The following is a 25,032-nucleotide window of genomic DNA, read 5'->3' as shown; positions in this document are numbered from 1 at the left end:
CGTGTTAATAACGCGGCTTTTAAATTCATAGATACGAGAAGATTGACGTCACACGTATCCATTCCAACAAACCTTGTTCAATTGGTATTGTGGGATTCAGGCAATGATGGCTTCGAGCAGTCTAGGTTTGGTCCTGAAATTCAATGTTCTCGTTAGCATCCTCGAACAAGTTCAAGGTTATGTATCATGTCATACAGGTTATAATTAGGCCTTAAATGCTTCTATTTTTTATCCCTCATTCATCAGCATTGGCGAGCAACTGCCTATTACCTAGAGATGTACAGGATGGCAAACTGCCTCCCCCCACTACTTTTATGTACAAGGCCTATGTGAAGCGCTGGAATTGCGCTTCCAATATTATTCTAATGACATGTTTCAATGAAGTTTAATATTTTTATCTTTTTGCACGCCCCCTTTTTTGACGATTCCAATTTTTTTGAACTTTTTATGCACTAAGAAAAGCGCTAAAGTTATTTAAAGGCGGAATTCCATACAATTATAATTTGAAAATAGGAAATAGTTTCGCCGTTTGCTGACGCTGTATTCCTGACGCTGAGCTAGAGAAACGTGATCAACTAATCACACTACCTCGGCTTAATTACTTCTTCTCTTTCATTTCAAACATCAATGCACAATGTGTGGAAGCCATCTTCGGTTGTTGAGTTTTATATTAAAAGTGTGGATATTACCTAACATTTGTGTTATTTTATCATGGATCAATGCATTTGCCCTAGCATTATTTCAGGCGAGCTATTAGGCCAATATGACTAAATTATCAACAGATTGTGATCGACTTGTTTTGACTGATGCGCTAATAAATTGGATAAAATGAAATAAAATGCTTATGAGCTATCAGTAGCGATTAATTGATAAAAATGCTAATTATAACATAGAAAATTACGTTATTAGCAAAAATTAGCAGCCTAAATAACGCGGCATAAATAAAAGTAGCTACAGTGTCCTCATCAGAGCATACACAAAAACAGGCCTACGTATTTCAAACAGGTGACAATCGTGATTCGGAAGTTCCGGGCTGTATATCTCGGAGGCTCCGCCTAGACTCCCTACTCACTGGAGTAATGCAATCAGATTATTGGCTTTCGTTTGGTTCAGCTATAGCAGTCAAGCTTTGAAATTTCACACCGGTCAGGATGAAAAGTGCTCCGCAGTTACGTGCGGTTGTTTTTTCCCTTTTTTCCGTGTCATTTGCGTCCGCGTCTCATTTTCCTGCATTGTGCTCGATTTAGCGCGCCCTCTCCAGTTAGCGGACGAGAACCTCGGCTGCTCTCGCGAGCGCGCCAACTGATCGTCACGTGTTCCCCTGGGAGCAGACAAAATTGGCGCAAAAAGAAATGCATGCGGTCGCCACTGAGCTGAGAGAGATGGTTGATGGGAGGAAATTTGACGAAGTGGCATAACCACTTTGCTAGGTTTCTGAAATAACGTTGCACATCGCGCGCGGATCTCGGATTATTATGAAATAATTCTACCATTCAACCTAGGTTTACATCGAAATTTTTGCAATCACACAATCACCCCTGTCTCGCCACTCAGCTTGGAGTTCCCTCTTGAGGCCCTCCCCTTTTACCCTATCTAAAAATTTCTATTCTCTTCCTTTCCCTCCCACGCTTACCTAACAAATTTGCCAGGTTAGGAAGGGAGTAGACCTAATTGATAGAATGAAAGGGAATTGGCGTTATTGTGATTTGGCGAGGGAAATTTGCCAGGTTTGGAGACAATCGGTGTGATTAGCTAAGATCTATATTTAAACCTATCTTAAACGGTAATGTGTCTACCTATAATGATATTTTTTAACATAACATAACATTTTTTCACGTCATCTCTTCAGTGCAGAACCGATGCTCAAAAATTAAAATTGAAGGGAATAAGTGTAACAGAATAATGATAATAATAAACCATTACCGCACATCATGGGCACGTATCCCATATTTGTTGACCGAACTACTGGGTAGAATGACGGCTATCTTCACTTTCTTCCTTTTAAATGATATTCTTCATATCAAGAAGTTTTCCACAACTTGGAAGAATCTCTCTCAATCCTTTTTACAAAATTTGGCCTGCCTGTATGCAAACTGTCACGATTCTGGAATCCATGATTTATTGCGGGCTGCTGGAAAAGAAACGGAAAACGTGATACTCGTTAGAGAGATTTTTCCTGGGCCGCAAAACAGCGCTATTGTCCTCACTGATTGCATTTCCGACCGCGGCGTATTTCACCCGAATTCTTTCAGTCGATGCGATAGCTGCCTTGATAATTTCATGTCGCATTCAGTGTCATTATCACTATTCAATTAGCCTGCGTGATCAATAACCAACAATCAAGAATGAATAATTGAAAAGGCGCGTTCACGCTAATGGAAGGTAAACGCTTACATTTTTAACGTCAGCGTGACAAATTGAAGCGGGCGCACAGTTTCCTCCGTGCGTAACTTCACCGTGGGAATGTTGTAGCTGGGGAAAAAATTGAACTATTTTTGAGTGGGAGACACGCTCTGGGAGGGAGTGATCGCATTCAAATTTGATGCTAATATATAACCAAGTTAATGAATATTCCGTCCCCATTTTGATTCCGCTGTGCGGAAAACGATGCCTGGCTAGAGAGGAACCCGGAACATACCCTCAGGCCCCCCAGGGAGATGGGGGAGGGGGCGGGTTGAGTTTGAAATGGGACCTCCTAACCAGCGGCGGTGAGAATTTTTAAGGGAGCTGCTGGTCCAATTGCCGCCTGTGCCGTGTCATAAGCAGTGAGAGAGAGGTTAACGTGCCCGCTGGGGAACGTCTGCTAAATGATAATATGGGCCCTTGCCTTGGCGCCGAATTGCCAATTGAAAAAACGGCGGACCTTGAGGAAAAACAATCATTCGCGGGCCGACCAAAATTTATGAGTGCAGGATTATTGGACCACCGACCAGGATTCAACTGCGGTATGTGTATTTCTCAACTGACTCAGGAGCTGTTACTATGGTAATGTTGTAGTTGCTAATCCGAGTTTTCGGGACAGTTCTACCATCCATAACTAATCGATCATATAATTTTTCCAAGACAACGGTTATAAATCTCAAGGCATGATTCAAGACCGTGGTACAACGATCATCGTCATCGCGAGTTATATTTTATCTAGCACAACATCTCTCTATATTATTATAATGTATTCCATCAGTTAAATCAGTCTTACATAGAGTAATTTGTGTATCAATCGCCTTTTTCCCCCTCCAAGTTGAAGTTATATCTTCTATTCACAGTAAGGCCCAATCCAAATCATTTTATGTATAAATCGTTCTACTTCCATTCTTACCAAATATTCTTCTGTCTAACACCGTTTTAGCGTCCCCTCCCTGCTTAGAACCTCCTTGTTCTATCCAAAATATGCATCTCCTCCGCTCCTTTGAAATTTCCTTTCCTCGCCCACCATGTCTAGTACGTTGTCGTATCTGTTACTATACGTCCAGATCACCTTCTCCATTCCTCTCCAAGCCCTCATCACGAACGCCTCCAGCATTCCGTCTTCCTCTTTCCTCAGCGTCCACGTTGTATGCCTGTTTTTCCACCGTCAGTAGGTGGAGAAGGGGAAGAAAATCATTCCGAAATGCTTTCAAAGGGTTTGATTATGACTGCAGGAGTTGAACCAGGAGCTACCGAAGGATATTGGGGATGATAATGGGAGGGGGCTGCGGTAGAATTTAGAGTACGCATCATTGCCGTTCGAGCCGTTCTATTCTGCCTTCTGTGCTCAAAAATCACTTATTGTAAGATGAATATTCTATTTTCAAATCATCTGGGAAAATTTATTGGAATGTAGTTTTTAATTCTTCCTATCTCAGAAATAGAATATCTATAAAATATTTCCTGAAAAAGAAATGACTGGGTTCAAATTTACACATTTTTTAGTACCGGCAAACGTTGATTGGTCTACCCTAACTTTTTTGCAAAATTTCTAGGCAAAAGTTCAGGTCGAGCGATAGTGATGCATTGATATCAACTAACCACAGTGGCTCGATTATTTTTATTCGCAGAATTGAATAATATAAAGCCTCGCCCAAAGCTTCCGGCATTTGTATATCGTAGTATTGAATGGTAAATGTGATGATGGGATAATAACTACGTAGGGTCAAAAAATACTATCGATTATAACCATGGTCTTGTGGTCTCTTCTCAGTCCATCAATATGTAATATTGAAACCAATATATACTGAGAACATTAATGAACGGTTAAGAAATCTCTGAAGCGCATGTAAACGCTGTTGTACGTGGATACAAATAGGGTGGTTTCTTATTTTTTTTAATTGCCGAAATCGAAAGTTAATTACTCCTGCAGTACGTACTATTTCACGCTTTTCAATTTTTAAATGACGGTGCCTATTTTTCGCGATTAAAAGAAAAGTGAAAATTTTCTAGCGCGCGGAAACGCAGGAAACTTTCCGACCATAGGCAATTGTAATAGGTGATAATTAAGAAATGTTTCCCTGAGCTCTGTGCCACATGCATGCATTGGTAATCTCGGAAGATGAAAAAATCCTGACTACTCGTATAGAAGCTAGGTCCCTGGGATGTCACGTTGAGTGGCATCACACGGGCGCCAATCTGGCCATTTTCAAGTGAGGTTAAAAATGACCATTAACATTCGTCTAAACTGTGATTTCTGAAACCAAATAATTTGTATGTTATGAATACGCCAATGTTGGGTAACGAATCGAAATCAATGCCTTTCGTTTTCTTTGATGAAGGAAGCTACCCTATTGGATGATGAACAGATAAGACTATCCATAAATAGTTATTTACCAGATCAGTATAAGCAAGGAAAAAGAGAAAAGGTTATCTTGGTTAGCTATGTCCTTTAAATAAATATCTTCACGCAAGCCTTAGATAGTTCTAAAATGCAAATAATCCGCAGGGGAAAAATTATTCGCTTACTTAGATGCAAAAACCGCCTTGTCATTGGAGTAGATTTTTCCTTTTGCGCAATTTCCCCACTGTATTGCACCTTGTAGTGGGTTCGTAAAGCCATTTGCTCGCTCCTGGCTTGTCCGTCGAGTTTCCTTTAGAAATATTAACCTGGTCGTTTAACTGTTTTTAATGAAGATTAGAAAAATAAAATGTGCCAATGTTAATTCATATTTTATTTCTCAGTTTTCATAATACAGTACTTACGTGACCATTTTCAATAGCATCCACTTTGACATAGCAATGGCCTTTGCAATTTGGTCGCAATAATTTATTGTTTGCTGTCACCTATTTTCTTAAGTAACAATTTTTTAGTTGCAATTAATTTTTTTAGCGGTGATGTACCTTCTTTTATGGTTATATAAAAGGTTTAGTGCCCACCTAAAGTTCTTTTTTGAACCCTGTTGTGGTGCAATAATCACAATGAGGGAAATATATCATTCTCAGTAATATAATGCGTAGTATTTCCAAATTTTAAGTTGATTTATTTCCTCAAGAAAGCCTCTTAAGTGATCCTACACCTTGCTACCTTCGCCGAAGATCTACATCCTGATTGGCATTGTAAGTTCTTGTTACAATTTCAGCTTTAGTTGGATGAATTTTTCTCCGAGGAACATTCTTAACCTAGAGTATAAATTCTTTTATACTTCGGGTACAACACACCTAGAATCTAGGTAGTATATACAAACAGCAATTGAAATACAGATACGAACCCAACAATATAATGAGGAGTTCACACATAATTGAATTGGCTCATCATTATTACATACTCTCTGCAAAGCAATATATAGCAGATATATTTCAAGGAAAAGTTAGTTTTACTCCAATTTGTTCCCTAGTATGTAGTTAAGCGGGTTTTCTTTAAACTAACAACATTTGATAATGAGTTGGAGAGTTCCACATCGCCGTAGAATTGGCTATAAATTAGTAACGACATTTGGTAGCTCAATATGTGAGAGAATACTTATTTATATTATTATTCATTATAGTATTTATAATATTATACTTCATAATACTTCATTTCATTTATAATATTTCATTTATAGTATTATACTTTGAATGGGTAACTTCTTGGAAACATTCCCAGATACAGGCAAACTGTTGAATGTGTTATGACTGAGTGGAGTTACAGCGTTGACCACTCCATGTTTTTATCTTGTATATTTAGTTTTTAGCTATTTCAAAAATGATCTATAACTAGCGGTACTTTTATGACTTTAGTCTAGTCATCAATAATATTCGGAGACGAGGTTAGGCTTGGGGTTATAAGGGTGGTAGATTGGATAATTAATAGACATGACTTTCTCGGGGTCAACTACGAAGATTCATTTAGCGCAGCTTATCATGGGTCTTACTGGATAGCGCTTACTTTCAAAAGTATTACGCCTGTCTCCCAGCTGAAAATATTCTTTATGCAATATAATTTCTCCCTTGTGGTTCCAGAATAATTTCTGTACTGCAGTTTTTTATGAGAAAAATTTGCTAACAATTGCCTGAAACGTGTAATCCACGAGTGTCCCACTGACTGAGAGAATCATCGTTTTCTTGATAAACATAGTAGTAGTCGCTTCCGCGGACAGCGTCATAATAGGCACACTGGAAATGAGACTATAGTGTGTGTGCGATTCTAAGCTCTACATGAGATTGTGTTGCGACTCCACCACGTTCTATGGAAACCTTTTTAATCCTTTTTTTTACCGCTTTCGTCCCTTTTCGAATTTAATTAATGGAAATATCTTGTCGTGCCGCCCTTTCCCTTCCCGAAATTCATGTCCTCTCTTCTCCTATACCTTTTCTGCCTCCGCAGCTAGATCCGCAAGAGAAAAGAGAAATTTTTCGTCTCTTATTTGTCGGCCGTTCCTGAATAACCATTCCGTTAGGTACCGTGTAATTTTATTCTCTCTCTCTCTCTGATATTTTTTACCTCTCTTTAGGCTGGCAGTCCCAGTACCCACGGCATGGATGACGACGGTTTTTCGCGAGCTAGTCCTGGAAAGGCGTTGCGGAAGGCGCTCTCATGTAGGCATTAAGTAACGGAATGCCGCCTCTTCACCTCAGTTCGCGTACAATTAATTCAAATGGATGTGTTAGGCTCTGAAAAGGACTCTTGTAGAGGGCGCGCGGTATGCGGCTCCCGAAAGAGAGGAATGGAGGTAGCGACGGCTGACAATGGGAACTGGAAGAGCACTACTGAAGATTGCTCGTCAACTGGGATGGGGGTGAGGGGGAAGGAAAGGGGACGTGGAAAAATAAAATAAGTTGTTGCGTTCTTTATTTCTTTCCCTAAAGCTCGAAAGGTTAACGCAAAAAGACGAAAAAAGAAGTACGCTGGCTGAACTATCTGGTGAGTTATGGTCCGTGCCCGTTGCTAGCTCGCTTTGCGACCAAAAAGGGAGAGCTATCTCCTAGTGAAGGATGGGTTGAGAATGTCGGTCTTTTCGGCTTGAAAGCTATACGGAAGGAATTGCGGAAAACACCCAAGGTTCCCATGGAGTATCTTTAGGGGTTCTTATAAAGGTGGTACGACTGAGGAACCCTCGCTCAGGAAGTTTAGTAAAGTTCACATCTCAAGAGTTTCATCTCATGCTTTTATCATCTTTGGTGAATGAAAATTATCTCATGCTTTGCTTAAATTTTAAATGAATACCTTAAAAATTAACTAATTCACTTTATTATCTCTTAACTTCATCTATTTTATTACTTTACCTGCATCGATGCGCAACTTCTAATATTTATTTCGTAATGCTCGTCGTTTAACTCGCTTTTTGAAGTGTTTTCCTTGTGTCTTATTTCTTCTCTTTTAAATCCTTCTTTTGCCTCTGTAACGTACTCAGAGTCTCTCTTTGCCCTTATTTCCGTCCACTAGTTCCTCTTCGTAAGCCAACATCAAGTCATCATGCCATTTCGATGAGGCCAATTTAGGACATTCATAATACTTACATTTTATCCTAGTCTTCGTAGGACTTCCTCATTTCTGATTTGGTCGATTAACTTGATGTCTATGTATATCAATTGGTATTAATGAAGTTAACTAAAATTTTAAGCCTTGAAGGCGATGTGTTTTAAACAACCTTATAGATTAAAAAATCAACAATTTTGCTGATATTATGAACTGATTTTCATACTTTTGTTTTGAACACTTTTTTGATCATGAACTTGCATTGATGCTTAAATATTTTTGTTTATCTGAGATGCCGTATAAATAAATTGGATGGCAACACCTCCAAAATAGTGCTCTTCTGGGGTGCCTTACTTCATTCTGTTATAACTGATGCTAATTTTATGCAATTAAGTATGCGAATGAATGTAATAAAGCCTTATAGTATAATTATTATTCGTTTGCAAGAAATCGTATGTAACGTGAGATTGAGAAAAGCGTAGAACTTAACGCAGAATGTCATAAATAGATTGGGATTTAAAAACATTTTACATGACCAAAAACATTTTTAACAAGATGAACGAACTAGCTTACCAGGCTAGGAATTCCACGTCCCCTCTTGCCTCTACTTATGCTTCTATGGAAACTATAATTTAAATCTCTCCCTACCCTCCCTCAATAATCTCTATCTCCCTCTTTTTGTGAGGTTGTCATTTTCTCCAAAAACGGGCATATCTTATATTCACAGCACGCCTCAGAAAATAAAAACTACATCCCTTAACAGTCAAAACCATTTGAAAACCCTCCCAACGGAATTATCACTGGGGGACGTGATTATTATCGCGGCCGAAAACCTTTCCCTATCCCCTTTCCCCTCCCTCCTACTGGGAGGGAGGGGAAAGGGGATAGGGAATCCCCTTTACCCCCCCCCCCCCGAGCATCCAACCGTCGAGAGATGGTATCGACAGAGAGGAATGGGCTTCAGGATATCCCTGGAATCTGCAGAAACCTTTTTCGCCAACACCCATTAGCAAATGGCCGATAATCAATTATCCCTCCGGATCCGTATAACGAATTCCGGAGAAGAAAAGCGGCAGAAAATTAAAGCGCGTGCCCCCTTAAAAAATACCCCCCCCCCCTTCCTTCGTCTCCCAACAACCGCCCCCGCCCCTTCTCCTCCTCTGGGGAATCGCCTTCGTGCGTCCGAGTCCTTTCGCCAAGATGGCCTCCGCCCGCACGTCCTTCCTCCTTCTCTTCCCCATACCCTTTTTTTTCCCTCAAGAGCAGCCCACTTTTTCGCCCATTTTCCGACATCCTTGCGTGCTTCCGCCGCATTGCAGTGCGGGGAACTCCTCTCGAAGCCGTTTGGGGGCTCTCCGACGCGTCGGCCCCTTTGAGACCTCACCGCCCGCGCCGAGAAGAAAAGAATTGCGACGCAAGAAATTTTTACACGGCCGGAATGTTAGCGGTCAATTAGTTCCAACACGGCGTTGGCCACAGTGGCATAATTTTTCTGAAAGGTGAGAAGTAAAAAGCAAAAGATTTTTACTTTTTCTCGGCGATTCCTTATTTTAGCTAGTATCTAAGAAACTTTGAACATTGAGTTGTTGAAAGCGTTGCCCATATAAGCTTGATGACGCATAGTTTACAAATATGCAAGTAAATTTATGTAAAAATAACAGTGTAAAAGTTTGAGAAAAGCGTTTAGAGCTGCGTCGGTAGAAAAATACTCACCCATAGAATGCCGACATTACTTCAAATTCGTGGAAGTCGATTTACATTATAAAATTTAATTCATTTGAGCGAGAAGAAAAGAATTGCGATGCAAGAGTTTATACACGGCCGGAATGTTGGCGGTCAATTAGTTTGAACACGAGGCGCCACGTTGGCATAATTTTTATGAAAGGCGAGAAGTAAAATTGATTAATTTTTACTTTTTCTTGTTGATTCCTTTTTCCCTAATTAAATTTCTTAATGCTAATCGACTTTCATGCGATTTGGAAGTATCGTCGGAATTCTAATGACGATGGCTGAGAATTTTTTTTCCACAAACTAGCGCCAGCTTGTACATTTTTTTCTTCTTAAATTTAATTCCATATTTCTACACTATGTGTCAATTAAAACTGTTCAGGTATCGCTTTAAACAACTCAATATTCAAATTCCCTTGGCACTAACTTATTCCCCTAATATGATCATTCGGGAGTTTTTTTGACTGTGCGGCGTTCCGTTTTTGTAGTTGTTGTTGTGGGTCTTGAGAAGAATGGAGATTGTGAAATGGCCAGAGAGGAGGAATATCGACGAAGTGATGAAAAAACAGTAAACGTTGTAAAAACTCTCTCGTCTTTCTTTCATTGATTGAAGCTATAAAGTGAAGAGTTCATGATACTGAAAAAAAACGTTGATGATAAGTTTTTAAAGTATACCGGGACTAGCCGAGGTGATAACTTTTTTACGGGAGTCACCCGCAATGCACAATCGTGCGAAAGATATAATTTAAGGAATAAATTATAAGAAATATCCACAGGGAAGAATGACGCCTCGATAGCTTAACTGGCTAAAGCACTCGACCGGAAATCGGGGGATCCGGGTTGGAATCCCGGTCAAGGCGAAAGATATTTTCTCTGTGGATCTTTCGTTGATGAGAAGGTTTTAGGTTCTTTGTGTTTTGATATTGTTTCGTCCTAGCATTATAAAATCACACGCTCGAGTTACTAATCTCACTTCAATCAGATTCATAGATATTAATGATGAACTAAGAATATTTTTTCACCCCTACGTAGTTGATGTTGTTATGTCATATAAGGTGATGAAAAATAAGTACACTCTGATGTGCCACTTTAACATTATTAAAACATTTTGTCGCATGCACGTGGAAATAAGGGTTTCATTCATTTTTTGGTTTTGAATCGAGTGAACCTGCAATATATATAACACATACAAAATGAGTATGAAATTTTAAATTCAATAAAAATTATTAAAATTATAGATTTTGTTATGATAGAGCGAGTATAATGTGCAGAAATGTTTCTCGGGTTTTTCAACAGTTGATGTTCTCCATGTCTCCCGAAATTTCGAGCAGCGACTTGCTGTTCATCATTCTGATTCAGAAGATCCCCTAAGGATGAACAGCAAATCGCTGCTCGGAACGTCGGGAGACAATGAGAACATCAACCAGTGGAAATCCCGAGAAATTTTCTGCACCTGACACACCGGGAAAACCTAAGATCAATCATCGAGTTTACCGTGTTGAAAATGTAGTTTGTTGTATATTTGCTGTCGCGTGTGCGATAATTGCCAATCGTTGAACATATGAAATAACTGCTGCCCACGTGTACTTTAGTAAATGTTAAATAACCATAATTTATTATAATGGTTTGATGCTCTTCAAATAAAATGAAAAATCAGGTAGGCGTTTGATAATATACCTTCCTAAACGCAACAAATTGTGAACATTGTGAACACGTTTGAATCTGTACGATGGTCTTAATCGTGTTCCAAAATTTTCGATCATTGGTTTTGGCAAATTCAATGACCAAGAAGTCAAAATGGAGAAATTCTAAGGCGATTGCGTACTCTCTGAAAACACGTGCAGTAATATGATATGGTCTCATTCTCGACGGTAGCACAAAACAATAGCCCTCTCAACCGGCGTTAACTAACCAAAATCAGGTGTCCGCCACTTTCGAAAGCCGAGCTGCGGGCAGAAATGAAGTTTCTTCCTCTTCTCCAAGTCGGGGAAACTTTCACAAAGGAGCAGGAGTAGTTACAAGAAGCACACTTAATTTTTAGAAACTCGAATAAATTACTGGAGGGAGAGGTTGGGAGTCGTACGCGTACCCTTTACTGCTAACCAGATTTTCCTCATCAATTTTTATAATGCATTACGACATAACTCGTTCGCGGTGTGAAACCTTGGAACGAGGTAAAAAGCATCTTTTACTTTTTTGCATCCCTCCCTTTCTTCCCGTGGGAATTCTTTCTCAAAATTTAACATTCGTGTACCTCGCTCTTATATATCCCATGGCGTTTACATCAGGGATTGGACGGCCTCGCTAGGCGCCAAGGGAGCCCGCCACTGCCCCCCCGTGGATCATTAAATGAGGTCGCCACCGCCGCCGCTCAATTCAAAGGTTTCACGCCTAATTGGCAATTTATGGGGGCTGCCCCCCCGCTCCCTTCCCCCCCACTACACCCCTTGAAGCTCCCGAACTCTACTCGCGCCGCGACCCATAAGTGCCCTCGGACCTTTTAAGCACGCGCGCGCTCTCGTGCGGCCAAAAGAAGAATTAAATTCCCTCTCCTTTTTCCCAGCCCGCTCCGTGCCTCCCGTTGCAATAATCGAGTCACATTCGCAAAAAATGGGCCATTTCATGGGCGACGGGGATAACAGTTGCTTGGGTTACAACGCCAACGCTTTGGTAGGAGAAAATGGAACTGATTGGTAACCGTGGCGGTGGGTTTTCGGAGTGTGAAATGTGAGAATCATTATCAAATATTAATATTAATATATTTTTTTTCTCAAATTATTACATCCAATTGGAACATTTTTTAGCGATTTAAAACTCAGCATACAGTTAAATGTCTTAGTATAATACTAATTCGAAATCAGTAGCAAAGGAAAATATACAACAAAATGGGATGAAGAGTCTTTTAGTTTAGGAAGGCTGTTCCATGTTTGTTTGGCAACAATGGTAATTGGTTTTGGAAGGCTGTATATATAATGTGATTGATATATGTAGATAACTGGGTTTAGCTTCAGTAACAACGTAAGACAATGTTTTTCTCTTGGGATAGATTAGATAGATAGTTTTTCATGGAAGTAATTTGTTTTCCTAGATAATCCTAACTGATCTCGCAAGTCATTCCTATTGTATATAATCTATCTGAAAAAGAGGCTATTTGTACAACGATTGTGAGTCGGAAATTTTCAATTTAGATCATCGTGGGACATCTATTACTCCTAAATTACTATCTATGTAATTTGAATTTTATTTTTATCGCCAGATCCGTTCTTCTCGGTTTCTTTAAGTTTGGATATGATGTGAGGCGCCAAAAATTGAATAAAAAGACAAAACGGATAAATTGTAATGCTATAACTTAAGTATTTGATGTTAACAAACAAAAAATGCCGGTCATTCTTTGTCTGCGTCGCTTTGACTTTAATTGAATTGAGTTGATAAAGGTATGTCCTTCAGAAGTATATTCTTTGTCAAAATGAAACAGCTCTTCAAAGGGAAATTCAATCGATCAATTTTATCGCTTCCAAACACTGAACATCTAGGGTGGCTTCAGGTTAACTTTATCCCGGAATCTTTTTTCTTGTCGTGTCAACACAAAGTGTCTACTCAACGTGATTCGAATCCTCAAAATTTAGGATCGTTTTTTCCCATGAGGGTGCGTGTCATGTCCTAATTTTGCCCGTGCTCTTTGTGATGACTCGTTTTGGTCTTCACTTCCGCTCTTTCCAATGTCTCGCATCAATCGTTTGGGAACAAATGAAGCAAATTGTGCGGTTAAAAATCGTCTTTTATTGTTTTCATGACGTGACCACCGCGCGGAAGCGCATGAAATGATACTACCGCTTGGTCGTAATATCCCTACTCCTTCCCCCCGAGGTTCGCCCAAGTGACCAATCATTCCATGGTCGGGGATTAAGAAGGTTTCTTTTCCCATTTCCGCGATCATTTTCGCGAGCAATTCGTCGTGAGATTGGTCTTCCCAATGAAAAAAGCTCTCTGGCGGACAAACTGCAAGTGCAGAGAGGTTTTATTTGCGAGCCGTCTTTCACGAGACATTTCCCCGCGATATTCCACTGCGGCCGCGACTCCAATATTTTATTTTTGTATGAGCGTTCGAGAGAAGAATTTGCTAGAGGTGAGGGAAAACTATTGATATTTGTTACTTCCGAGTGATATTTTTTTCTTAGCACGAAACTGCTCGAATTTAAAATTTCTTACACCACAAATACCGATTCAGGGGCAGCTCTGCCACCTTTCGTTTATTTTTCAATATTTATCCACTAACGAAGAAATTAAAGTATTATATGTACAAATGAGTTTTTAAACCATAGTAGGTCAATATTAGCAATATAGTATGTAGGCTATCCTGATTAACTGACTGAATTGTTCACCCAACAGCCGTAACTGAAAGTGATTATTTTATTAAATATTCGGGAAATATGCCCACTATAATGTGTACAGTGTAAATGCACTAGAATATGATGCTTGCGGAAAATGAATTTGTGTACCTCTATATCCATCAGCTGCGTTTGCAATTTTTTCACGTTACCTCTTGCGTAACGCATTGAACCACTTACTTCAAGATAATAAGAAAGTCCAACAGATTTGACAATGCATTCTTCTGTATAATATGCTGTTCCATATGAGTTAATAAATGTGCTACTTGTAATAACACTTAAAATAGATATACTTACCTATGGTGTTATTTTTGCAGGATTTGCATTTTATTGACTCTATAAATGCATTATTCATTTGTTTTCCTTTGGAAAACAATCGTCCTTATCACTTTTATTTGTGAAAGGTATGTATTTAGAAATAGTTGACAGCTGTTCTGCTTTATCTTCATTGTTTTTTTCCATTCTATGCAATATGCATGGTTAAAATGCTGGTGACTTTTAGAGCACAACCCTCGCCTATAGAGTAACTTTGAGAGGGTGTTTCGGATAGGAGCGGGAAGAGAGAGAGAGGGGACTGTTTCAAGAGGTCATTGTTTTTCTTTTTCCGTTCCGGACCCTTAGGCCGCTTTAGGGGGTTCCACGATTGCGCGGTCCAGCGGAGCCAAAAGTCACGGCCACCAGCATTCGATTGTCCGACCGGAAGAGTCGCCGTCGTCGGCAGCGTATCACAATTTATGGTCAAGGGCGCCATCCCATCCCTACTACAAAAGCCCTTCCCTCCTCCGGAGCGTGTCCAGGACTCGGGTCGTGGTGCGCGCACGAAAAAAGTTGTCTCTCTCCTCTCTTTTGCGATTGACTTCCTTTCGTCCGATCCTCGCTTCACGCCACCGCAACCAAGCCCATTGCCTGCGCGAACGGAATCGACAAAGTATTGCCCCTGGGCAACAACTCGACCGAGAATACTCGTTACGTGAATTTGCTTTGACTGAAAACTACGGCATTGTAATTGACGATGTTTTTCGGAACAAATACTTCAATCTGTTTCCTTATCGAGACCGTGTTTGATGTTTCACATTTTATAAGTATTACTTCAAAAAGATTGATCAAAATGATGCAGTTCGGTTACACGCAAAAATGAGCAGAAAAAGTTTTTTTTCCACCAATCCATGTGGGACGATTTCTTTTCTTTGAAGAAATTCTTCCCGGGTTCTCCGCCGGATCAGGTGATCCATGGTAGACGTTTCAATACTCGGCATCAAGGCAGAATGGTGAAATTAACACTCATCTGTCCTGATTACGATGCCCGAGGCAAGCATCGAAACGTCAACCATGGATCATTTGTCTCGATGGAAAACCCGAGAAAAATTTCACCAGCGAGTTCCCCGTAAATGCCTACAATCTTATTTATTTACCCTAATTTTAGCTATCAGAGAAATTGACTGTTTAATTGCAGAACTTTTGCCGTTTTGTACCCTTGTTAGTGCAAAATCACCCATCGATAATGGAGTGCTGGTCGCTGTGTGCAAGGAATCGTTGTTTCCTTAGTCACTTTGAATACAGAGGAATGAGCGCTGGATTTCTGCCGTAACCTTTTATGAAGCACTCTTTTTTCAAGCAGCATTGACTGGCCAAGGCAAGTGAGCATGTATTACGATGATAATGCCTGGTGCTTCCTCTTTATGGGGATTACCTCGCATGCGCCAACATTTTTGCGTTTTCAAACCTCCAAATTTATCCTTGTTATCGTTTGGTAGGCTACGCAATGGTTAATCAGCCAGATATCGAGTGATTTTTATTGTTGCTACACTTTTTTACTTTGTTTTTGATTTGTTAGCCATCATTAACCTTTTAATAATTATGTGAGTAACAAATTTACCAGTTAATTTTCATCAAATCCATGAATTTTAGGCAGTTAAAATCTTTTCAGGCATAGAGCAAGTTAATCAGGGTGACCACGCCCCTCATTTATTCGTATAGTTGTACTGTGGTGAGCGGAATATACACGGCGTGGAGGGAAAGGAAGCGCCACTTTTCCCGCCCTAGCCTCGTCCCCCTAAGAATGCACGCCCTCTACTCCCTGTATGGGTCACAGGAGCATTTCCGAGAATTCGGCCTTGATCTCTGGATCAGGTACGGTGGTACGCCACCCCCGCGGTCCTGTCCCCCTCTCTGCCACCCGCAACTCCAGGAATTATTAGTGTATATAGGGCAGAAATTCTGCATCGGAGGGGCTTTTCCGAAAAGAGCATTTTTTTGCCGTCCTTCGGGGACTGCAGCGGATCTCGCCTCCGGAGACTCTTTGGGACCGTGACCCGGGAACTGCGGTAGACCTCAAAAGACGTTTCTTGCGGGCCTAGAACCTGGGACTTCCAGGATTCCGTCCTTCGGTGTCGCCTTCGGGAACTTCCAGGGCCACGGCACCGTCTCTCTCCACTCGCCGCTACGCAAGTTTTCTATCCCAGACTCCATCATCTCCGAACGCGCCAGCCTCAAGTCCTTCCGGGGACATGTGTAAAGATTGAAGTCTAAGCTCGAATAAAGGCTGATTCTCATAACTCCCGACGAGTATTTCTATTGCTCTCCTTTCGGTAACCTTATCCCGTGATGGTCAAGGTACCAAGGATGAGTATTAAGTCCTCCCATCACGACAGTATCATTACCATCATCAAAACAATTTATTATTATTTTTTGTCATACTAGTACTTTACATCACGTATCACTCCACCAGAGGGACTAAATTATTCAGCTTAATATACTGGAATGGAATTTCACCTTCAATTCCCCAATGACGAGGTTCCTTTGATTGCGTAATTCTGTGATAACAGATATTGACTTACGTGGAAGATGTGCGTTTAAATATTTACGGATGAATGGACCGATCATTACTGTGTATGACAGTAAGTGTATATTGTATCATGTAATAACCTTTATTGCATATATATATACGTAATGATAATCCTAATTATATGCAATTTTCAATTATAATTTTTTCTTCATACATTTCAATTAATATTACTCTATTTTTATTATTTTTTTTTTCAATATAAGCTAGTATTTTTCTCTTGAAAATATAGTGCGATATCAGAAAGCATGCTTAAAAACTAGCTAAGAAAATCTTTTCAAAACATTTCCTTTGTCTGCTTGAAACTGTGCCGGCCCATACAGTCAACCCTCAACTCCGTTCGTGTTCCTGCAACTTGAACTCATCGAATAATAAAGTTTTGTCTAGCTAGACTAGATTCTCCCATTTTCAACGCCTTACCTTTGGAGCTTTCACAATAGATGACCCAATGTGTGCAACGAAGAAATGTTGATTTTATTCGCCCTGAAGGCATGACAGTGACGAGGCGCTTTGAAGTGTACTGAATCCATTAGAAATAGAAGAATTACGCTGGGAAAATGGAACCAGGGACTTCGAAAGGCCTTCCTGCTGCGAAACCTGGCCTGCAACGCTCGTCTTGCGTTTAAAAAATTTATCGTGAATCTCAGTTTCCTCAAAAGTCATTAGTAATACATCGAGCCTCGGAGTTGGTTTCTTTACTTCTTCTTTTCTACCCCGTGAACTTGCTTTGGAACTGGTCATAGAAGCGCAAGCTAGTGACGCAAAAAAAGAAGACGCAGGAGAATTTAAACTCGTCCCTCTCCTGTTTTCTATCCCGGGAACAGTCTCCATGACAACACGAGTTTCTCGAAGACGCGACGCGTAAGGAATTCATTATTCAGTCAGGACTCCCACGGAAAATTTTTTGCTTCCGATGTTATTATGATTCCGCGATGCTTCCTTCTCTGTTTCCTCCTCCACTTTCAAAGAGTTTTCGAGCAATCTCCGTCTCTATCTTCCAGCCTCAATAGGCGTGTGGCGGGGGGTGTTAGGATAGCTTTCTACCCTTCTAAGAGATAATAATCAAGAAATCTCTGTATGAAGGAAATATACCAAGAGACTGGGAAATCGTAAAGTTTACACCGATATTTAAAAAGGGAAACATATATGACCCACGGAATTATCGACCAATTTCAGTAACATCGATTATAGGTAAGAGTCTCGAACAAATCATTGTTAGCAATCTCATGGTTTTCCCTCTTAAGAACGGTTTCATAATTTATATTAATATATTATATATTGTGGAATAATTAACTCCTAAAAGACGGTTTAGACGAAAGAAGAGAACGGATATGAACATTTGCTTCATGATACGTAACGCTGTGGAATTTTTCCTTCTGTTCAACCCACAGTCTCATATTTCGTGTTAGGATTAAAACAACTTTTGAGGAAGAAAAACAGGTAAAGCGCTTGGTATTTCTTTCATAAGAATTCTTTGCATAAAGTAGAACATTTATTATTCGAAGCGTGTCTTATAGTGTTCTTCAATTGCATTAAGATTGTGCTTGTTTACGTTTCTGCCGAAAGTTAAAAGTCTCCTGAACTCCTTTGGGAAGTATGTTCTCAAAGGATTTCCGGTAAAATTCTCTGGAACTGCTAAGGAATACTAAGGCTGAATGGAGGCTATGCTGTACGTTTAACAGACGCTTTACCACAAGAGATTTTTCAATAGCAATTATTTTTCAGAGACAATTCTGAATACCCCTTCTGGGCTAAAAAATTACCAATCTCGAATTATCTGCCACTTAAAAACGTTTTCAAAATTAAGATCTGGCGCGGAGAGTTATTCAATTATTTTTTATCCTTTTGAAAATCCGATCCCATTTCCTTTCATTTAGAGATCCCCATTGTAGTTTGAGCTCGAGTCGAAATCTTTCTTTTCCGCCTGGAAAGCCTTTACCAAGAGGCGCCGCCGCGTGGTCGGTTCTCTGTGTTTTAACGTCTTACTTCTCCCTTTCTTTCATGCTAAATGCATTCTCTTCCTGGTTATGTTCACTCCCTTCCCGTAAGCCTCTGTCGCTGGCGCGGCGGCAGCGTTCCTGTCGAGCACCTCTCTAGCGCGGGGCTCAAAGGACCTCCTCTCCACTGCGCCACCTTCCGGACCCTTTCATCTGCTCCTTTCAGCTATATCACCCCCGCGCGCCTTCGGTCTCCCTTTAAATGGGCCAGTGGGGAAGGGAGGGTGTAGGTCGTTTTTAAAACGACGGGCTTATTCCCTCGTGCTTCAGCCAAACAACGCACCTTTTGTTCCCCGCGCGTAACCCTTCCCTCCTCCGGGGGAATAATGGTGGACCCGATCCCCCTTTCAACTCTCCGCACCTCCGGCTCGAACTATAAAGGTAGGATAGAGAGCCTGCGAGTCCAATACCCGTTCGCGCATACACTACTACTCTGCGATCGAATGGCTCCGTCGACCCGTGTCGCTACATTCTCCTCTCGCTACAAACGGTTACAATAAGAGCGCATTGAGACCTGACGACTGGTGAAGAGTCCAGTCGCTGCTGTTCCGTTACCCCTCCAGGATTTGTTTGTCGAATTTCCGAAATCTCCCGGAGGCGTTGGAAATTTTAGACCGGAAAATATCAATTTTTTTCTCTTTCATTTGTGAAGGATTATTTCTGAGGGGTTTGGCTACCTCACTTATCCACATACTGTGTAGGGCGCGTTTCAGAAGAACTAGGGGTTGAAAAAAATTAACACGCGTGGAAAAGAGTAGAGAGGGGAAATCAAAATTCGTCCCAAAACGCTTTCATTGTTCCGCCAAAGCATTTCACCCCCTCTCCCCCTCCACTCTCCCCTCCCAACCACCCCCACCCACTCCCTCCTACTTCCCCTCCTCTCCCATCCATCTTCTCCCATCTCGCACACACTCAGCCTGCGGCGTCATCCTTCCCTAGTCCAAACAAAACAACCTCGCCCATCGCACGTCCGTTACCACTGAAACCCACTTCAGTTCCACTCTCACTAACCTCCCTCCCTCTTGGCCCATCTTATAAATATTCAGCGGCGAAAAACATAATAGCGGCCCACTCAAGTTTGAATTCCAGATATTACCATAATTTAAGCCAGGCCCCCTCACCCCTTCATATCCCCCTGTCCGTCCTTCCTCACTCCATAAACTTCCAGCAACCCTCCAACTCCCTATCTCTCTCCCCCGCTTATAAAAATACGAGCTTCCTCTTCTATTATTAATCAAGTACGCCCTCCGTCCCACGTCGGACAAGCGATTAAAGTTTTCAAGCGGCCACTCACCTCTTCCCGCTAAATGGAAAGTGCTGAACTAATTTCGCCCACCACCAAGTGCACGAAAGACTAATTTCTGGATTGCTTCGTCTCCAATTGAAATTCAGCTCCAGTTGCTGACTGGAGTTAACCTACTCTCATGTGCTGGCTTTACTCTTCATTCTGCGAGTAATCCGAAATTTTTGGGAGAAGTAAATGACTCTTTGAAACAATTTCCATATTTTTCGAATCAAAAATTCGGAAGTGCTCCAGTTCCTATTGCTGTGGATTCGTAACTGATGCATTTAGTCACAAGGAATTTTACAATTAGATGCGCCTTGGATTTTTACAAGAAGCGCATTTTTTCCATAACTTTTAAATAATATTTATTTTCTAAAACATGAGACAGCCCCCACTGACAAATAATGCCTTCACTTGAGACCGATTTAATGAATAACCTTATGGAAGGAAATAATTTTCTTTATATCTCAAATATCGTATTGAAAGCACTACTGCAGACATTTTTATGCTAGTTTATAGGGAAAAGAAGGATGAAATAAGCTTTGGGAAGTAAGTTTTACAACAATAAGAAGTTAGGAATCGATTTTTAATGGGCTCTTGCTCGAATATTTGCAAACGCGTGAATGCCAATTCATGGGCGATGCAATGTAATGTAATTAAGGATAAAATTGATGGTGTGAAATGTACGGGAGTGGTACTCACGTCACACTGATGCCCATAATTACCGGGCGAACATCGGAGCTCCGTTTTGCCGCGTGCACTCAACCGACTCATTCGTGGGGAATGAGGTCCCCAACGTTCAACCCCTGTTCGTTCATCCCGCTGAAGAAGAGGGCACCAACACCCTTTTGGCTTGATCCAACACCTACCTTCTCTTTGGATGTAACATTTCGTCCCCGCGAACCCACACGTCCCCTCCCGCTGCATACAACCGCGAGGAGATGGCCACTCGCGGCAAAAGAGGAAGCAATTTCCGGTTGCGGACACGCATTCTATGAAGGCGAGCGAAAAAACCTTTTGTGCACTCCAAACCCGCTTGGCTATCTAAGGTCGTGCTGGGAAATGCAACGCGAGATGGCTTCTTCCCTGAAACGATGCTAACACAGTGCTTCCATCTGGGAAATTATGACTCTACTGCCTGTCAACGCGATCTTCTTTCATCGTGCAATTATGATTTATTAATAGTCATTTTAAATCATTGTTTTCTATTATTTCGCGATAGCTCAAGATTTTTGCTACACGTAACTACTTAGTTTTCCATAATACAATGGGGTTCACTTGAAAGGTGTGTCTCACAAGTGTAGTGCGTAGATATTTTATAATTTTCTCTCACTATTAATGAGTTTTTTAAGTAATTTGAAGCGTTTAGCATGTAGTAAAATCCGTTTTATTCATATTTTAACCTTAAGTTAAACATTGTATCTAACAAAGCATGGGACCACCATCCAACTTTCTAATTTAATGCTTGCATAATTAATAATTTGTGTGGCATAATTTATAAGAATAGATAAAACTAGGGAAATATTTCGTTTCTCATTCTAATATGCATGTCATTTTTAGGGAAATTAGTTGTTGTATTCATAAAAACTATTAAAATATTTTTATAATATTCTGGTGACGTGTTCTCAATTGGTTGGAGACAAGTGCCCATAATAATGCTAATTATGCCTTCCAGTATTATAATCCCTAATTCAGAATTATGCTAAGAGCATGGAACAGCTCTGTTTTCAAAATGGATGTTGAATCAAAATCGAATCTCACGGAAGAACTGAGGATCTACATAAGCATCTTCCCTCACAATTAATCGATTAAAGTTATTAAAATTGTACAAAACTAAGTAAATTCCATTATCAGTGCATATAGTTGAATTGATTTGCAGTTTCAAACTCAGCATTGGAACACCTTTCTACTCATCAGTGTCATATTGAATTCTTAATAGTGAATTTGTGTAGTATTAATTCTCTTATAAACCCCTCTAAAAATATTGGTCTTAAAAATTTATTTAACTTTCGTAGGTAGCGTGGTGATTTACGATTGATCATGATGTGCTATTTCATTGTAAATGGTGCAGAAGTCAATTTACCGCTTAATGACTAGAATGTGCTCGTTAAAAACGATGTCGATAAATTTTCTTAGCTTTCCTTTCAATATGGACGCTTCAACGCATAACGGCAGCGGCATTTATATTGCCATGAAATATAGATAAAACGTGTGAATTATTAATTTAAATTGCTTAAAAGAGTTACATTTAACTTTAAAGTTGTCAATTTTAGTAGCATTGGCCTATGCGTAATTAATCCTGTCATAATTTAATGATGAATATCTACTGGAAGAGTGTTTTATTATATCACCCATTCGATGTTGACGCACGAAAACAAGGCAAGGAGGCAAGCAATTTGCAGTCTACAGCCACATGGCTTTTTAAGGTCATTCTGGGAAATGCTTTGCCAGAAACTATGGTCACCATAGTCCTTTCTGTCTTCGATAATCTCGCCAAGATTGCTCCAAATGTAGCCATCTCATTCAACGGCAGTCTCATTTTAAGATAATAAAATTGCCTAAAAGAGCAAACAGGGTATGAGTTCGCGAAGTTGAATCAAATCACTAACTTTGTGTGCATTGGTATCCATCAAGTTTCATAGCGATGGTAAACTTTAAACCAGCTTCTCACTCCGCCGTGAGAGTCACTCTGTAGTACTTTAGAGGCAATTTCGTTTCTTAATTGAACTCGCTCTATATCGGTTCTCTTGCAAATATCTTTTCTCCGCCCATTTTCGAATAAAGCGGCATTTTATGATCGCAAGCAAGTAGCAGACGTTCCCGTGAATCCTACCCACTCTCCCATATTCTTTTCTTTCGTCCCCATTGGCCAATTTACTTCATTTGCAGGCGTAAGCTATCTGAATCTGCATTTACTTAATTCCCTACAAGCAACCCCGACGGTGTTCGGCAGGAGATGACCAGTAACTAGCATGCAGCATTCAAGAATATATACTACACATAAAACTACTGCGCATAATAACAAAATATACGTGCACAATCATGTAGTCAACAGCTAAACTTGACAACGGTCATTAATTTATATGGTAATCCATGCAAAGTTTGAGCAATGGATAAAGATAAACAAATGTAAATTTATGCTATACATAGCTCTACCCTCCTGCAAAGATTCCCGTCCCAATTGACTTATTGGGAACGCTGCACTTTTTATCTTACAACTCATTACGAATCTAGCCTCTCTACGATGTGCTCTATTGATTTCAGCTATCAGTCCTACTTTATAAGAGTCCCACACGCTATCTGCATGCTCCAAATGACGTGTTACTGTGAATCATATAGCTTCTCTCTTTCACCTTTCTATGGCATTTACTTAGAGTTGTTTTTACGGGTCCTATTTAAAGGTCGGCTTTTCCTTTTACTTCGCGTGCCCGATAGCCAACTTTTAGTTCCCGTCATTACCTCAGCATTTGTTTTTAGAATTAGATAGAAGAAATCACCTACTCCGCCTTTAACATTACGGAAATTTACAAGTACGACCGTTTGGTTGTTTCATGCGCAGTTTTTTTTTAACTCTCTTTGAAAATTTAAGTTTCTCAGCGCATTCTAAATCTGATTTTTCTGATGTTCTGTGACTATTTTCACAAAAGTATTTGCGGCAAGGAAGTATGGAATACGTTTTTTTTTTGTTTGAAGGGAACCTGTGATCTCATGATTTACTATCCCCATACGAACCCTGCACTCTGCCGTTCTCTCCAAATTAAAATAGGTCTGCAATGCGCGAAGAATTTACTAGCTACACACCAAGCTGACTCAGCCGTGTTAATGAACTCCAGAACGGGTGTTCCGACATGATCGGATTGCCGGCTGCAGATCAACGGAGGAGGCTACGATATCCTTGCATAACTGACGCAGCCTCTGATTTATGCCCTTCGCTGGGCTCCAAATCAGGGGTCCACGATCGATCCTCGGTAAAAGGCTACAGATCAAATGCTCCATGCCGACCACCATGATCCCACCCACCCGCTTCTTTTCGGCATTCAGATCCCAAATGCCTCCTAACCATCATCCCCTGTCCCTGTCTTACCCTGTCATATCATCTTATTAAACAATAGGAAGACGAAATTCAAATTAATACCTATATTATCCGAGACTCCGCATTGTAGTCTTCGGGAAGTCATTCAAGGTTCAAGAACTAGACCATGGATCACACTGGTTAATCACAAGAGTTAGTTGACGCTTTATACCCTTAAAAGCTACACCTATAAATTTTATGTTCCAATAAATGTTCAATATTTACATTTTTGCGAAAAGTTTCTCATACTTCTTGCTACTACTGATGGATTTTTGATTTTCTCTTCTTTTTTTTACATTGTATTGCTGTAAGCTGAAGCCTCGACAAAACTGTTGAAGCATTATTTATTGTACTTAACTGCAGTGTCCCTGTACAAATATATCATATATCTATCTATCTTCTGTCTAGCTCTCTCGTTCCCAAATACGTTAGTATCTGAACAAATAAGTCGCAGTGGTACCTCAAATCCCCATTCTCCTTTCACCTACATGGTTAATATCTTTGCTATGCTCGCGGCGGCGTGATTAACTGTGCACAATGGAGTGAGTGTTGGCTAGCCACTCCTGACTGCAAGTTCGGAATAGTGCACGTTTCATCATTCGACCTAGCGTGTGATTAAAATGTTCCCACTTTGCCATTCAAAAAGGCCGCACACTCTCTGCACGTCGTGGCCCTGTATGGGAGAGCACCCACTACATTGAAACATTCCCGCAATGGGAAGAAACAGCATTATCTGCCCCGTCTGCATGCGCTCCGTTTCAAATCTGAGGCACTCCCAAAACGTGGAGGAGTGAACTCAGGATCCCAGACCGCGGCTAATCGAAATTCCGCGGCCCTGATGCCCGAGTTTGGGCGTGTG

General features: G+C 40.6%; 1 protein-coding gene across 2 annotated transcripts in view; it reads left to right on the top strand.

Moving 5' to 3' along the window:
- Positions 1-25,032, top strand: part of LOC124158549 — a 577,153-nt gene that overhangs the window by 162,224 nt on the left and 389,897 nt on the right. The window lies entirely within an intron of this gene.

This window comes from Ischnura elegans, chromosome 5 (genome assembly GCF_921293095.1).
Source record: "Ischnura elegans chromosome 5, ioIscEleg1.1, whole genome shotgun sequence".
Taxonomy (NCBI): domain Eukaryota; kingdom Metazoa; phylum Arthropoda; class Insecta; order Odonata; family Coenagrionidae; genus Ischnura; species Ischnura elegans.
The sequence above is the reverse complement of the archived record's forward strand: the minus strand, read 5'-3'. Positions and strand labels throughout refer to the sequence as shown.